At 39.8% G+C, this 13,833-nt stretch overlaps 2 protein-coding genes across 51 annotated transcripts in view; one reads left to right on the forward strand and one right to left on the reverse strand.

The window, feature by feature from the left end:
- The window catches only part of ABI3BP (ABI family member 3 binding protein), a 237,934-nt gene that overhangs the window by 216,343 nt on the left and 7,758 nt on the right, over positions 1-13,833 (forward strand). The gene's annotated exons all lie outside the window — the stretch shown is intronic.
- Positions 1-13,833, reverse strand: part of LNP1 (leukemia NUP98 fusion partner 1) — a 311,204-nt gene that overhangs the window by 39,815 nt on the left and 257,556 nt on the right. The window lies entirely within an intron of this gene.

Genomic DNA, 13,833 nt, shown 5'->3' on the forward strand with positions numbered 1-13,833 from the left:
GCAAAGGAATGAAATGACATCATCCTTCTTGATCTTAAGCTCTGGTTTGCATTTCGTTCTTTGGCTTTCTGTGCACAGTGCTAGATAGCCCTAGAGTCGTGGTTTGCAAATACACAAGTTATTGGTGAGGATACAAGAGCTGACAAGATGGTCGTGTAAGTTTACAGTGTAGCTGGGAACACTGAAAAGTAGAAGGCCATTAACATCTAATGTTGATATTAAATACCAAAATTTAGAGGATGAAAGGTCTGTAGACCAGAGACAACTGGAGTGTGCCTGGTGTTCACTAGAGGGGAAGCACAGAGGAATCTGGCTGGCACGTGGAAAGGGGAGGGCAAAGAGACAAAACCCCGCGAAACATTTCAGCAAATGTAGGTGAAAGTTTGTGATAGTTAATGCTTAAAACAGCTACAGGCTAGTCCCAGACATAGCGCTCCTTTGCTTTTGGGTCTTTTTATCATAGACAAATAAGCACACAGATTTTTGAAAATGGAAATATGTAATATTAACATTGTTCAATAACAAACAACTTCTCTCAGCAACCTGTATTGCACATTGATATCAGGTTGTTTATATTGCTGTAAAGTTTGTGATTCCTTTTTAACTCTCAAATACCCAATATTTTATCAATTTATTATTGCAAAAAAGTTAAGAGCTTTAGATATTTCTAGAAATGTGGTAGGAAAAGTGTTTGGGGTTTTTGTTTTGTTTCATATGGCTAAATCATCAAATGCGTTGCTCAAAGGGATTCTCCAGTGGATACAGCCAAGCATTTTCTTAATAAACCAACATGCTAAATTCATTTCTGGACTAGATTTCACTCTCTGTGAGAAATCACTTTCTTTCCTCAAACTCCAAAACACTGTTCGATAAACTGTCTATGATTTCAGTATAAACCAGCAACAACAACAACAAAAAAACCCCAGAAAAACCAAAAAAAACCCTGACATCCTAAGTTATAGTACATCAAGCAACATAGATCAGTTTTCAGAGGAACAGAATCAGATTTTTCCGATTGAGTATTTCATAACTTGATAAAGTTCCTCAGTGTTAAAAAGATCAGCAGAGGTGAAGACTGGAGCTTCAGCATCAGAGATTTTTTTTTCATGTTTTATTTCTCGCATCTTTCATGGTGGTCATTTGACTGAACTGAATTAGGCATTGAGTGTGACACCCAGAAGAGCCTGTTTTGGCTCTGACAGCAGTGAGACTCTTCCAGTCTTTTCAGGGGAAAAGCAAGCATCTAATTCACTATGGAGGGGTTGCTGTATGCAAGCTGTAGTCCTGTACTGCGAAAATAACTCTTGTCCACAAGTGTCTGTTTTCTCTGAAGTTCTCTATTTGAGTTGTAATATGGAAATTTTTGCAACTGCTTATTTTCTTAAAGATACTAAGTTAGCCAAAATAAGTATTTTTACTGAAAAATTTCAGTAAAAGCCCATTTGATGATCTTGGTTCCGTTTCCTTAGCCAGGTTAACAGGGAGAGAGCCGATTTTTACCATAACATATTTTAATTAAGTAAAGAGTGAGAGAAGAGGTCATTTAATTTGGACTTTCATAAATGGATAATTGGAGTTTGCATCAGACTCAAAGACAACCTTGTCAATCCTCAAACTTACAGAACTTGTTTTCTTTTCTTCAGTGTCCTGCTTTTTACTCCACTTGAGAAAAAGTGAGCTGTGTGGTACACAGAAAGTACACTGAAGGGCATCCAGTTTCTCAGTGCTCACTGTGTCCCTTTTCTGAATCAGGCTGCTCTCCGATTTCATAGTGCGCCTCCCAGCTCATGATCAGAAGTAGAACACAGTTATTCCAGTGACATTTTAAACCTGATTTTGTTTGTAGAAGGCTCGCATATGCATTCACCTGGCATTTACTGAGTGCCAGCGATGTGCTCAGCCATGTGCTTGGTGTTGTGCCAACAAACAGGAGTAAACATGGTGCCTGCCCTTGAGGAGGTCCAGGCTGGTGGGGCAGGTCACCAATGAGCGATTATTCTGTACAAAGTGCTGAGAGCACTGGTAGAAGTCCGCACCCAGGTGCGGTGGGAGCTCGGAGTAGGCAGCGCGTCGCCAAGTCTGGGGGAGTCAGGGAAAACTTCCTGGAAAGGGTGACACCTGGGCTGAGGCTTGAAGGATGTGTGGGAAGGGGGCACCCAGTGACATGGTAGGGGAATGATGTCAGAGAGAACAGCACGTGTCAGGGCAGTGGCCCGAAATGGCATGTGTGCAGCGTTCACCGGGGGGAGGGGTGAAAAGTGGATGGAAGCTGTGGAAGCCAAGTTATGGAAGGCCTTCTGTGCCAGATCAGGACACTTGACCACAGGACGGGGAGACCCTGAAGGATAGGAACTGGGGAGTGACTTACTCTGACTTTCATTTTAGTTTTCATTCTTTCATTTAGTCAAAATAATCACTCAATACTATAGCTCTTTATAATTAGCAGCAGTTGGTAGAACAAATCTAACTAAAAAGAACTTTTTGTTAATTTCTAGCAAGAGTACCATGTTGGCATCTGACCTAATTGATCAAATAGGTGCATAAGAGAATAGTGCCTTTGTGCTGAGCTGGATTTCATCCTGGAATCGCAGGACCAGTCAGGTCATGGGGTTCACGTCTAGCTTCTGGTTGTAATTGTTCTGGACTCACGCTCCTTGTTTCTGGAGTCTGCCTCAGACTCAAAGACAACCATGCCCCCTTTATCCCACCCTCAGAGGATGTGTCTTGCCTGTCTGCCCTGTCCTTCGTCGGTGCGCCTTCTACGGAGGACCCCTGCCGCCTGTCCTTATCTCAGGACAAGCAGAGCCCAAAGGTGGCCCTTTCTGGATTTGTCTTTGGAAAAATCAATATTAAATTTGGTTTAGGAATCACTGAATTCAGACACCCATGCCAACTTGTATTACTTAGTGTAAACTTAGGGCCATTAAGTGTGTCTGTATGTGGCTTATTTAAAGTTATTTTTAGTTTGGTGTGATTGAAATCCATTCAGATATGAAGATTGTTCATGTTCTAATATATGATTTGGGGGTCGGGGGAGTTAATTAGGCTTATTTATTTATTTGATGGAGGTTCTGGGGATTGAACCCAGGACCTCATGCATGCTAAGCATGCACTCTACAATTGAATTATACCCTCCCTTTCAAATACAATTTGACCAGGATTATATTGACAGTCCCTAATGGGTCATGATTTAAAAGTTGTGTATCAGTAGTTTGAAGTAAAGAACATTTTTGCACATATAATACACATGGATGGCAAATACAATACATGTGGGTGTAAATGTGCTCTAATGAAAATTGTTTCAGCTATCATATGGGAAACTTTGTGGAGATCACGTAGTCCAGGAGATCCTAGTCCCCAGTGAGCCTGTGAACACTGTGCTCTCAGAACAGATGTATGCTGGAGATTAATTTGTCTTTATCGGGCAAAAATATTTTGACCTGAAATATTAAAGTTATGTGTTGGAACCCCTATTAGTCAAATAACCAAATAAGTTAAGGAAGAATAAAGTGAAGTTGAACCATTTCATTTATTTTGAAATTTCTGAAGCCTTAAAGTAGCTGAGAAAACAAAACTGACATTCGTGAAGCATCATAACGCAGAAAAAAGAACCTTCCAGTGTAGGACTTACACCCACCTTCTGCAAGTTAGAGGAGGAGAGAAGGCCTGTGGAACACTTGGGATGCGAACGTGGCAGTGAAGGATGCGATGGAATGGGGTGGGCTGGCAAGAGGAGAGCAGCAGCAGGATTGCTCTTTCAGGCGAAGTCCTCGTGCACAGCTTAGGTGAAATACAGCACCTGCTGCTCAAAGCACCTGCTCACAGAAGCCACAGCAAGGGGAATAAACTCACGAGTTCCCACATTTGGGTTTGTTGGCTTTTTCGATGCAGGCTTTTTTCATACGTTCTCACATTGTCAAGGCCAGGTTTCTTTCCATTGTATCTTCTCTGCCCCAACCGTGATCTAAGATTAATGCTAATATAAAGCTACTCTGTAAAATAAAGAGGAAGTACGTACTGGAGGCAGCTAGCAGGTGTTTTTTATTAGCATTAAGGAATGAGGAATGACTTCAGTCCATTTCAGTGTTTGTGGAAAATTTTGAGTCAAAATATATGGGAAACTCCCCAAATAGACAAACTTGAATTATAGCTGTTAACATTCCCCCATTAAGTTCTGGAATTCACTATTTAAAAAGCTGGAAGATAATAACTTCTGAAAGATATCTATAGCATCGTTCTAATTCCAGGAGACACATAGAAATAATTGATTGTAGTAGCATTTCCTATCATCTGTCCTGACTGAAAAAAAAATGCACTCCCAAACCAGGTGATAATTGCGGGCTAATCACTACACACTGACACGGGTGGAGCAGAGCTTGGTGTGAGAACATTTAACCCAGGAGAATCAAGGCAGAGAAAACAGACCTACAGAGGGGTTTTGGTTAAAAATTCTAAATGTTCACACTGTTCTAAAACCAAACAGATAGTCCATGACGCTGCCCTTTCCTTCTTACAGTGTTTGTTACCCTTTTCCCTGCCTGATTTTTTGCTGTTTTTTGTTTTTTGGGTTTTTTGCTTTTGTTTCTCTGCCTTAAAGCTTATTAATTTTTTAATATATTTTTATTGAAGTATAGTCAGTTTTAATGACTTAGGTGGGTTTTGATTTATTTTGCAGAAGCTCAAAAAATAAGCCACAGGTAAGGGACCATCCAGCAGCCATCTAGCTGCTGGAAGGTTTCGGCTGCTCACCCAGTGAGAGATGTTTCTGTTTGTAGAAAGAGGAGCCTCTCAGCTGCTCTGAGGACTCTGGGTGCAGCCCTGAAGGCGGCATGGTGCGGACCGGCCCAGAAGATACGTGTGCACAGGGAGAGGGGCTGTTTGTGGGGAACCAGAGCTGTTTTACTCAAGTCAAGGCAGCAGAGCTCTGTTAAGAGAGGCATACAGCTGTGGCACAACTCCATCGCTTTCTGTAGAGGATCCATCTCTCAACCCCACCCCTAAAACACAAAGAAAATGTAGAGATGTTAGTGTCCAGCTGAATCAGCACCCATCTAGCTCACTACCCAATATTTATTTTCCACTTATTTTATTCCCCATGAAACCTCATTGTGTGGCTCTTGTTTAAAAGAAAAATATTATGAAGAGCCTCTCCTGTCTAGAGCCAACTACTTTGTTTGCAAAGACCACTATGATTATATTAAGTTCTGTGAACAGCAGGACTGATAAAGTATATGGCTTTAAAAAAAATCAGTCTTAAGGATGAGTGTAGCTCAGTGGTAGAGCATATGCTTAGCATGCATGAGGTCCTGGGTTCAGTCCCCAGTACCTCCATTAAAAAAATAAAAAACAGGAAAAAAATAAAGATAAAAACTAAGTCTTACACCATTCCTTAAAGGGAAGTGTGGACACATTGATCTTGAAGTCTCTCCCAGCTCTAAAGTGATAAAATCTTATGCTCTCAGCAGCCATGAACAGACTCAGTGGGAAAACTGGAACTGAAAATCCAAAACTGAGGTCAGTTGTACGGCAAGTAGAATTGTCCTGAATAACCATTTTTGCTTTGAATCCTTCTGTGGTCTGTAATCTGTTTTTGGAAAAATTATTTTTAGCACGCATTTTGGTAATCCATCCATGGGCCAGGTCCTTCCTGATGAACTGGTTGGACACTGTGGCTTGACACACAATCACTGTCCACTTAAAAAGCCCTTTAACCTCACTCTTCTCTACATGTGAGCCTATGTCTCCCCTCGCTTGGCTAAAAACACTGAAGAATCCACTTTGTGTGCCAGACGTACATGTGGCCCAGCAATTTCCTATGGAAAATGTACTCTGTCGGGTAATTAAGATAAATCAAGTTTACTTAATGTGCTCAAGTACTTCACCGTCCTCTGTGGCGTGAGGATTCTGGAGAACAGTCCTTCCTCTATGGCTAAGACCTCCCCAAGTCTCCTGTAGTTGACAGCAAAGACAGTTTGGGACTGTTGTTTATGTTGTTTGACTTCATGCAATCTTGGCACTGAGAATAAACTGGAAGAGAGGCAGTAGCTTCTTGTAAACTGTAAATCTGATTGAACAAAGCAGGCGTGTGGAATGGCCATTATGCCCTTACTCATAGTGTCTTTTGAAATTCTGGCCTCTGCCATCTGAATTAACTTTCTAACATCTCTTCTCATGGACTTTGTAGAAAAGGATAAAATTAATCTGCTGGAGCATCAGGCATTTTATTTAGTTTTATTGTCAATGTGAGTAGCAGCAGGACAATTGCTTTCTCATTAAAGTAGGAAGAAATTGATTTGATCACTCAGGATTGCAACTTTTCATCAGGCAAAAGAACAGCTAGGAGCACAGGATCTGGCTGGTCTATAAAGAGAGCAGTTCTTTTCATGACACCAGATTGTTTTCATTACTTTTCACTTTGAATTCCTTAGTATCTAGGGAGGAGGTGCAAGATACTCATAGCAACACTGTGGAATTAGAGTACAGCCCAGATCTGGAATTTGTGTGTCCCCCACAGAAATGGGAGACACAAGAAACGTCCCTAAGGATCTACAGGGCAGCTCATTAATGACCCCAGATGCCTGCTGATGCCCTGCTCTCCTCCCTTCTGTTCGACTTAGGCTTATCTTGTCCTCTAAGTGTCCCTGCAGCTCTGCCCTTTGCTTCTTACCTATGTTCCCAGGCAGCACAATGTCCGCACATGGCAGGTGTCAGACATGCTCTCCACAATCCTGCAGTGCCCTTGGAGAACTGACTGACAGATTTCCCCCTCCCCATTCCACTGCCCCATACCTTTTTTTTTTTTCTTCTCATTCCACTTTTCCCTTTCTCTCTGTCTGACTGAAACCCGACCTGAATGGGGCCCAGATATTTCAAGATTACACTAGGGGTCCAATCAAGCTAACCAAACAATTCAGACCAACAAAGAGCTACAGGGTGGCCTTTCTATATAAAAAGCGGTTTGCTTGAGGTTTATGAGCTTTTGTTAAGTTTATCAAATAATGAAAACTACAATTCAAGCTCTGTATTATGGGCAAAAATAGAGGAAAAGGGTTATAGAGGAACAAGGAAGGGAAATGACAGAAAGAAGTGTCTGCCCTAACCAGACCTGGAGGTTAGGCTCAGGCTGGACCCTGCGGGTGGGAGCTCCCTGCCTCTGACAGTTTCGCCCGTGAACTACAGATGCCCTTTTTACATCCTTTACAAACACAAAAGTATGTGGACATGGAAGAGTTCTCCCTTGAGAATTCTATGGCAGTGTTTGTCAAGTTCCCCAAGAACAGAAGCACCTTTAAAAAAAATTCTTTCGAGCTATAAATAGAATACCAGAGAACATTTATAATGACTTACTTGGTGACTGGTACCATGCTTTTCCGTGCATCATCTCATTTAATCCTCTCCAAAAACCCAAATCCTTTTATGCCCTTATGAGGCGATAATTACTATAATTAATAGTCTGCTGACAAATACCATTATTATCCTCATTTTTATACATGACGAAATTGAGGTTCAGAGAGGTTAAGTAATTACCTTAAAGTTACACATTAGTACGGCTGTGAACCCCAAGTCTTTCTGGCTCCAGAACCCGGGGCCTTACCCACAGCACCACGCTGCCCGATAGGGCAGCCAGGAAGGCTGTTTTTGTTTGCATCCATACCTGCCCAGGAAGAACCAGGCATGGCTTCTGCCTGGAGTGTGGGATTCGTTTGGCTTGTCCTCTGCGAGGCCCAAAGCTTGACTGCAGCCGTCACCTGGACTGTACTCCACTTACTCATTTGATGAAGGAGGTCTTAGAAGTGGCTTTTTAAATTTAATTTTCATTTTGATCAGAAGAACATGTGTATGGTTTTAAGACTCAAATACTACTAAGCAGTTCACTCCTATTCCTAAATGCTGTTTGCTGGAATCAACTGTTTTCAATAATTTTGCTCTTTTTTTCAGCTTTATTAAGGTATAATTGACAAAATGGTAAGATATTTAAAGTGTACAACATGATGATTTGATGTACATACATTTTATAAAAGGATTCCTCCTGAATTAATTTAATATCTCCATTACCTCATATATTTACTATTTTTTAATTGATGAAGACATTTAAATTCTAATCTCTTGGCAGTTCAGTTATACAATAGTGTTATCAGCTATAGTCACCACGTTGTACATTAAATCCTCAGACCCGATTCGTCTTACAACTGAGAGTTTGTACCCTTTTACAATGCCTCTTTTCCCCTGTGATCACTTTTCTGCCCTCTGTGATGCTGTGCAATATTTGTTTTTCTCTGCTTGGCTTACTTCACTTATTGTAAAGCCCTCCAGTTTGCATGTTATCACAAATGACAGAATTTCCTTAATTTTTAAGGCTGAGTAGTATTCATGTGTGTGTGTCCACTTACATACATATAGCTGACTCTTGAACAACATGGTTTTGAACTGTGAGGGTCCGTTTATACATGGACTTTTTTTCCCAATAAGTATAGTACCAGTATTTTCATTTTCCCCAGATCTGTAAGTGTGGGGGAAGGTTTGTTTTTGATTAGAGATAACAGTATGTGAAATCAAAAGAATTGGGGTTTGAGTCCTGATTCTATCCAAACTGTTTCAGCTTCCTGCCCTTGGATGAGCCATTTCTCAGTTCCCTCACTTTGCAGCAGAGATAGCAGTACTCAGATTTTCGACTGCCCAGGGGGGTGTTGGCACCTGTAACCCCCCTCATTGTTTAAGGCTCAAGTGTGTGTGTGTGTGTGTGTTTGTGTGTGTGTGTGTGTGTGTGTTACAATTTCTTTATCCACTCATCTGCCAGTGAACACTTAAGTTGTTTCCATACCTTGGTTAGAGTGAATAATGCTGCTGTGAACATGGGAGTACAGGTATCTCTTCAAGATAATGATTTCATTTCCTTGGATATACACCCAGAGGTGGGATTACTGGATCACATGGTAATTCTAGTTTTAATTTCTTAAGGAGCCTCCATACTATTTTCCAGAGTGACTGTACCATTTACATTCCCACCAACAGTGCACAAGTGTTCCCTTTAATCCACATCTTCACCAGCATTTGCTGCCTCTTGTCTTTTGGATAACAGATCACCCTAATGGGTGTGAGGTAATATCTCATTGGGGTTTTGATTTGCATCTCTCTGATGATTAGTGACGCTGAGCATTTTTTCATGTGCCTATTGACTATTTGTATATCTTCTTTGGAAAAAAATGTCTTTTCAGGTCCTTTGCCCATTTTTTAATTGGGTCATTTGCTTTTTTGTTATTGAATTTTATGGGTTCCTTATATGTCTGGGATATTAACCACCTATCAAATATCTGTTTTGCAAATATTTTCTCCCATTCCATAGGTTGCCTTTACATTTTATTGATGGTTCCCTTTGCAGGGCAGATTTTTAGTTTGATGTAGTCCTGATGGTTTTTTTGTTTTGTTTTGTTTTGTCTTTGCTTTTGTTGCCTTTGCTTTTGGAGTCAGATTCAAAAATCATTGCTAAGATTGATGTCAAGTTGCTTACCTCTTGTTTTCTTTGAAGAGTTTTGTGATTTCAAGTTTTATGTTTAGGTCTTTAAACCCTTCTGAGTTGACTTTTGTGTATGGTATAAGATAAGGGTCCAGTTTCGTTCTTTTGCATGTGGCTATCCAGTTTTCCAACACTATTTATTCAAGGGACCACTTATTCAGCTCTTAGTTTTGTTGATCTTTTCTTTTGCTTCTCTGGTCCCTATTTCTTTTACTTCTACTCTGATCTTTGTTATTTCCTTCCTTCTACTAAGTTTGGGCTTAGTTCTCTTTTTCAAGTTCCTTGAGGTGTGAAGTTAGGTTGTATATTTTTTATATCTTTTTTCTTAATCTAAGCATTTATTACTATAAATGTCCCTCTTAGAATTGCTTTTGAGTCAGCCCATAAATTTTGCTATGTTGTCTTTCCATTTTCCTTTGGCTCAAGATATATTTTGATTACTCTTTTGATTTTTTTCTTTGACTCATTGGTTATTCAATAGTATGAACTTTCCCATTTCTCCTTGTAATTGATTTCTATTCTCTTATCATACTGCCTAGAAAAGATACTTTATATGATTTCAATTTTCTTAAATTTATTAAGACTTGTTTTTTTTTAATTTATTTATTGGTTGGGAGAGGAGGTAATTAGGTTTGTTTATTTATTTAATAGAGGTACTGGGGATTGAACCCAGGACCTCACACATGAAGACTTGTTTTACAGCCTAACATGTGACCTATCCTGAAGAGTGTTCCATGTGCACTTGAGAAAAAAGTGTATTCTGTTGCTTTTGGGTGGAATGCTCTGTATATGTCCATTAGGTTCCTCTGGCCCAACATGTATGTTAAGTCCAATGTTTCCTTATTAATTTTCTGTGTGGATGATCCACACACTGTTGAAAGTGTGGTATTGAAATCTTCTGCTATTATTATAGTTTAGTGCTATCTGTTCCCCCCACAGATCTGTTAATATTTGCTTTGTTTTTTTAATTGATCTTTGTTTTTTGGGGTTTTTTTGCCTTTTTTTGGTCCAACTTGGTTTTTTGTTTTGTTTTGTTTGGGGGGTAATTAGGTTTATTTATTTATTTGTTTGTTTGTTTATTTTAATGGAGGTACTGGGGATTGAACTCAGGACCTCACGCATGCTAAATACACACTCTACCACTAAGCTATAACTTCCACCCAATATTTGCTTTGTATATTAAGGTCCTTCTATGTTGAGTACATAAATATTTGCAAACGTTATATCCTCTTGATGAACTGACTCCTTTATCATTATATAGTGACCTTCTTTTTCTCTTATTAATCTTTGCCTTAAAGTCTACTTTATCTTATATATAGGTACCCCTGCTGTCTGTTGGTTTCCATTTGCATGGAGTATCTTTTCTGTCTTTTCTCTTTCAGTCTGTGTGTGTCCTTAAAGCTGAAGTGAGTCTCTTGTAGGCAGTATTAGATGGATCTTATTTTTCTATCCATTCAGTCACTGTATGTCTTTTGATTGGAGAATTTAGTCCCATTTACATTTAAAGTAATTACTGATAGGTATGAACTTACTGTTGCTATTTTGTTCATTATTTTCTGGTGGTTGTAATTCCTTTGTTCCTTTGTTCCTCTCTTGCTCTCTTCCTTTGTGATTTGATAGCTTTCTGTAAAGTTATGATGTGATTCTGTTCTCTTTATTGTGTGTGTATCTACCATTGGTTATCACCATGAGGCACACATAAAACGTAAGTCTATTTTAAGCTGATGACAGCTTAACTTCAAACACATACAAAGGCTCTACTTTTTTATCTTCTCTCCACATTTTATTTTTGATGTCACAATTTACCTTTTTTATACTGTGTATCCATTAATTATTATAAAGTTATTATAATATTTTTCTTTTAATTCTTATATTAGAGTTATAAGTGATTTACCCACCATGATTTCAACATTAAAGTATTCTGAATGGAACCGTATATTTACTTTTGAATTTTATACTTTTGTGTTTTCCTGTTAGTAATTAGCATCCTTTTGCTTCTGTTTGAAGAACTCTAACAGTTCTCGTAAGACCAGTGTAGTAGTGATGAACTCTTTAGCTCTTGTTTGTCTAGAAAACTCTCTCCTTCAATTCTGAAGAGCAACTTTTATGAGTAGTTTGTTTGTTTGTTTTTAATTTCAGCACTTTGAATATATCATGCCACTCTCTTCTGACCTGAAAGTTTCTGCTGAAAAACTTGCTGATACTGTTCTGTGAGTTCACTTGTACATAACTAGTTGCTTTACCCCTGTTGCTCTTAAGATTCTCTCCTTGTCTTTAACTTTTGACAATTTTATAATTAATGTGGGTCTCATAATCAGTGTGGGATATAGCTGGGGCGGGGTGCGGGTGAGGAGGGAAGTGTGCTCCTGTATCCATTAAAAACTGTTTCTTTCTTTGCTAATCCTGTGGAACTTGTAAATGCAAGCCCCACTGGCTCTCAGAGCCAGGCAATGTGGAGACCTAGCCCCTTGGGCAGCAACTGCAGAAGCTAAGGTGTCAGTCATTTATACAGACTTCTTCCAGGGAGATACTAGTGACTTGGTTTTACTGTTGGAGTGGGTTGGAGGGAGAGGGCAGGGAAGGTGTCTGCTAGCTTTCCTGTCTCTGGGGGAGGATCACAGCCAACCCCTAAATATACCTGCAGTTAGAGGCCTCACCTTCAGGTATCAGCCCTTCAAAGTATGCAGGTAAATCCCTTTCAGAGAAAGATGGAAGATGGGCGTTTTTGCCTGCTTCCTCTGTGCGCAGCCCTGGGGGATAGCTAGTTAAGAACCGCTTCTTTACTGTGGTGCTCTGGGACTCATGAATGCAAGCCCTGTTGGCTATCAGAGCCAGGTGATATGGGGACTCATCCCTTTAGACGGAAGCTGTAAAAACGGGCACAGACATGTTCTCTCTCCACTAAGCCCTGGGGGCATGGCCATGGTGGGTGCTCGTGCACTTGGGAAGTACAGCTTATTTGCTATATCCTTATGCGTCGCATAAACACAAGCCCTACTGGCTTTCAGAGCTTGGTGTTTAGGGGACCCGTCCCTCAAGTGGGAGTGTTAAGTTGGGGTATTATATGTGGGGTACAGCTGACTGTCCTCAGCTGTGCAGTCGATGTGTCTGTGGGAGGAGAGCGCAGGAGGAGATACTGTGTCCCCATCTTAGTCAACCCTCTCTCATTTTCAATTATCTTAGCTATTTCTTCTGTTAATTAAATCTGTAGTTTTAGACTGACCATTTCTCCAAATGGTCAAATTCGCAAATTGTGTATTTGTTATGTGTATTTCTTTGTTTATGGCAACATCTCCTGGAATCCCTCACCATCATTATTTGCCTCTCTCCTGTGTTGAGTCCTCTAATTCCTACATCCCATGTCTTCCTTGTTTATTTACTCCCTTGCTTTCTGGCATTTCTTGAGAAATACATCCTGAGAAAAGGTTATGGAAGAAAATATTTTTGAGTCCTTTTGTGTCTGAAAATATCTTTCTTTTACTCTGATACTGTTGCTCAGCCACACATATATTTTAGGATAAAATGGAGACTCTTGAAGGCATTGTTCCGTTGTTTTCTAACTTCCAGAGCTAAGATGCCACCTGTCATTCTGACTCTGAATCCTTTGAGTGGGACCTATTGTTTTCTCAGAATATTTTAAAGATCTTGTCTTTATCGCAGTACTCTGAAATTTTCCAACTTGTGCTTGTCTTTTTTCTTTTCTCATTTTGCTGGACAAACATTAAGCCTTTTCCTGGAAACCCATCTCTTTCGATTCTGGGAAATTACTTAAAAACTTTCTAGGATAATGTTCTACCCTCCTTTTCCCCTCCTCTCTCTTCTAGAACCTACTAGGGTATTTTTTTGTTTTTTGTTTTTTTTTCAGGTGGGGGGAGGCTGTTATCAGGTTTATTTATTTAATGGAGGTACTGGGGATTGAACCCAGGACCTCGTGCATACTAAGTGCGTGCTCTACCACTGAGCTACACCCTCCCCTAGAGCCTACTAGTTAAGTATTGTGTTCCCTGAAATAATCCACTAATTTCCTTATTCTTTCTCATTTTTCGTCTCTTTTTGTTGCAGTACTTTTAAAATTTCCTTAATTTTTATCTTCCAAACTTTCTAAAGTTTTATTTATTCTGTACTTTTTATTTTTCAATAACTGTCTTGTCCTCTCTGAAATTTTTGCATAGCTTGAATCCTTTGCTTATTTCCTATGTGCAATCAGTACTTTCTCTGAGACATTATTACGCTCTTATACCTATAGTGTCACAGTGCGACAAAATGTGCTTCTTGGAAAAGATTTTTTCCTTTGAAAATATTTTGTCTAATCAGCCAAA

This window comes from Vicugna pacos, chromosome 1, assembly GCF_048564905.1.
Source record: "Vicugna pacos chromosome 1, VicPac4, whole genome shotgun sequence".
Taxonomy (NCBI): domain Eukaryota; kingdom Metazoa; phylum Chordata; class Mammalia; order Artiodactyla; family Camelidae; genus Vicugna; species Vicugna pacos.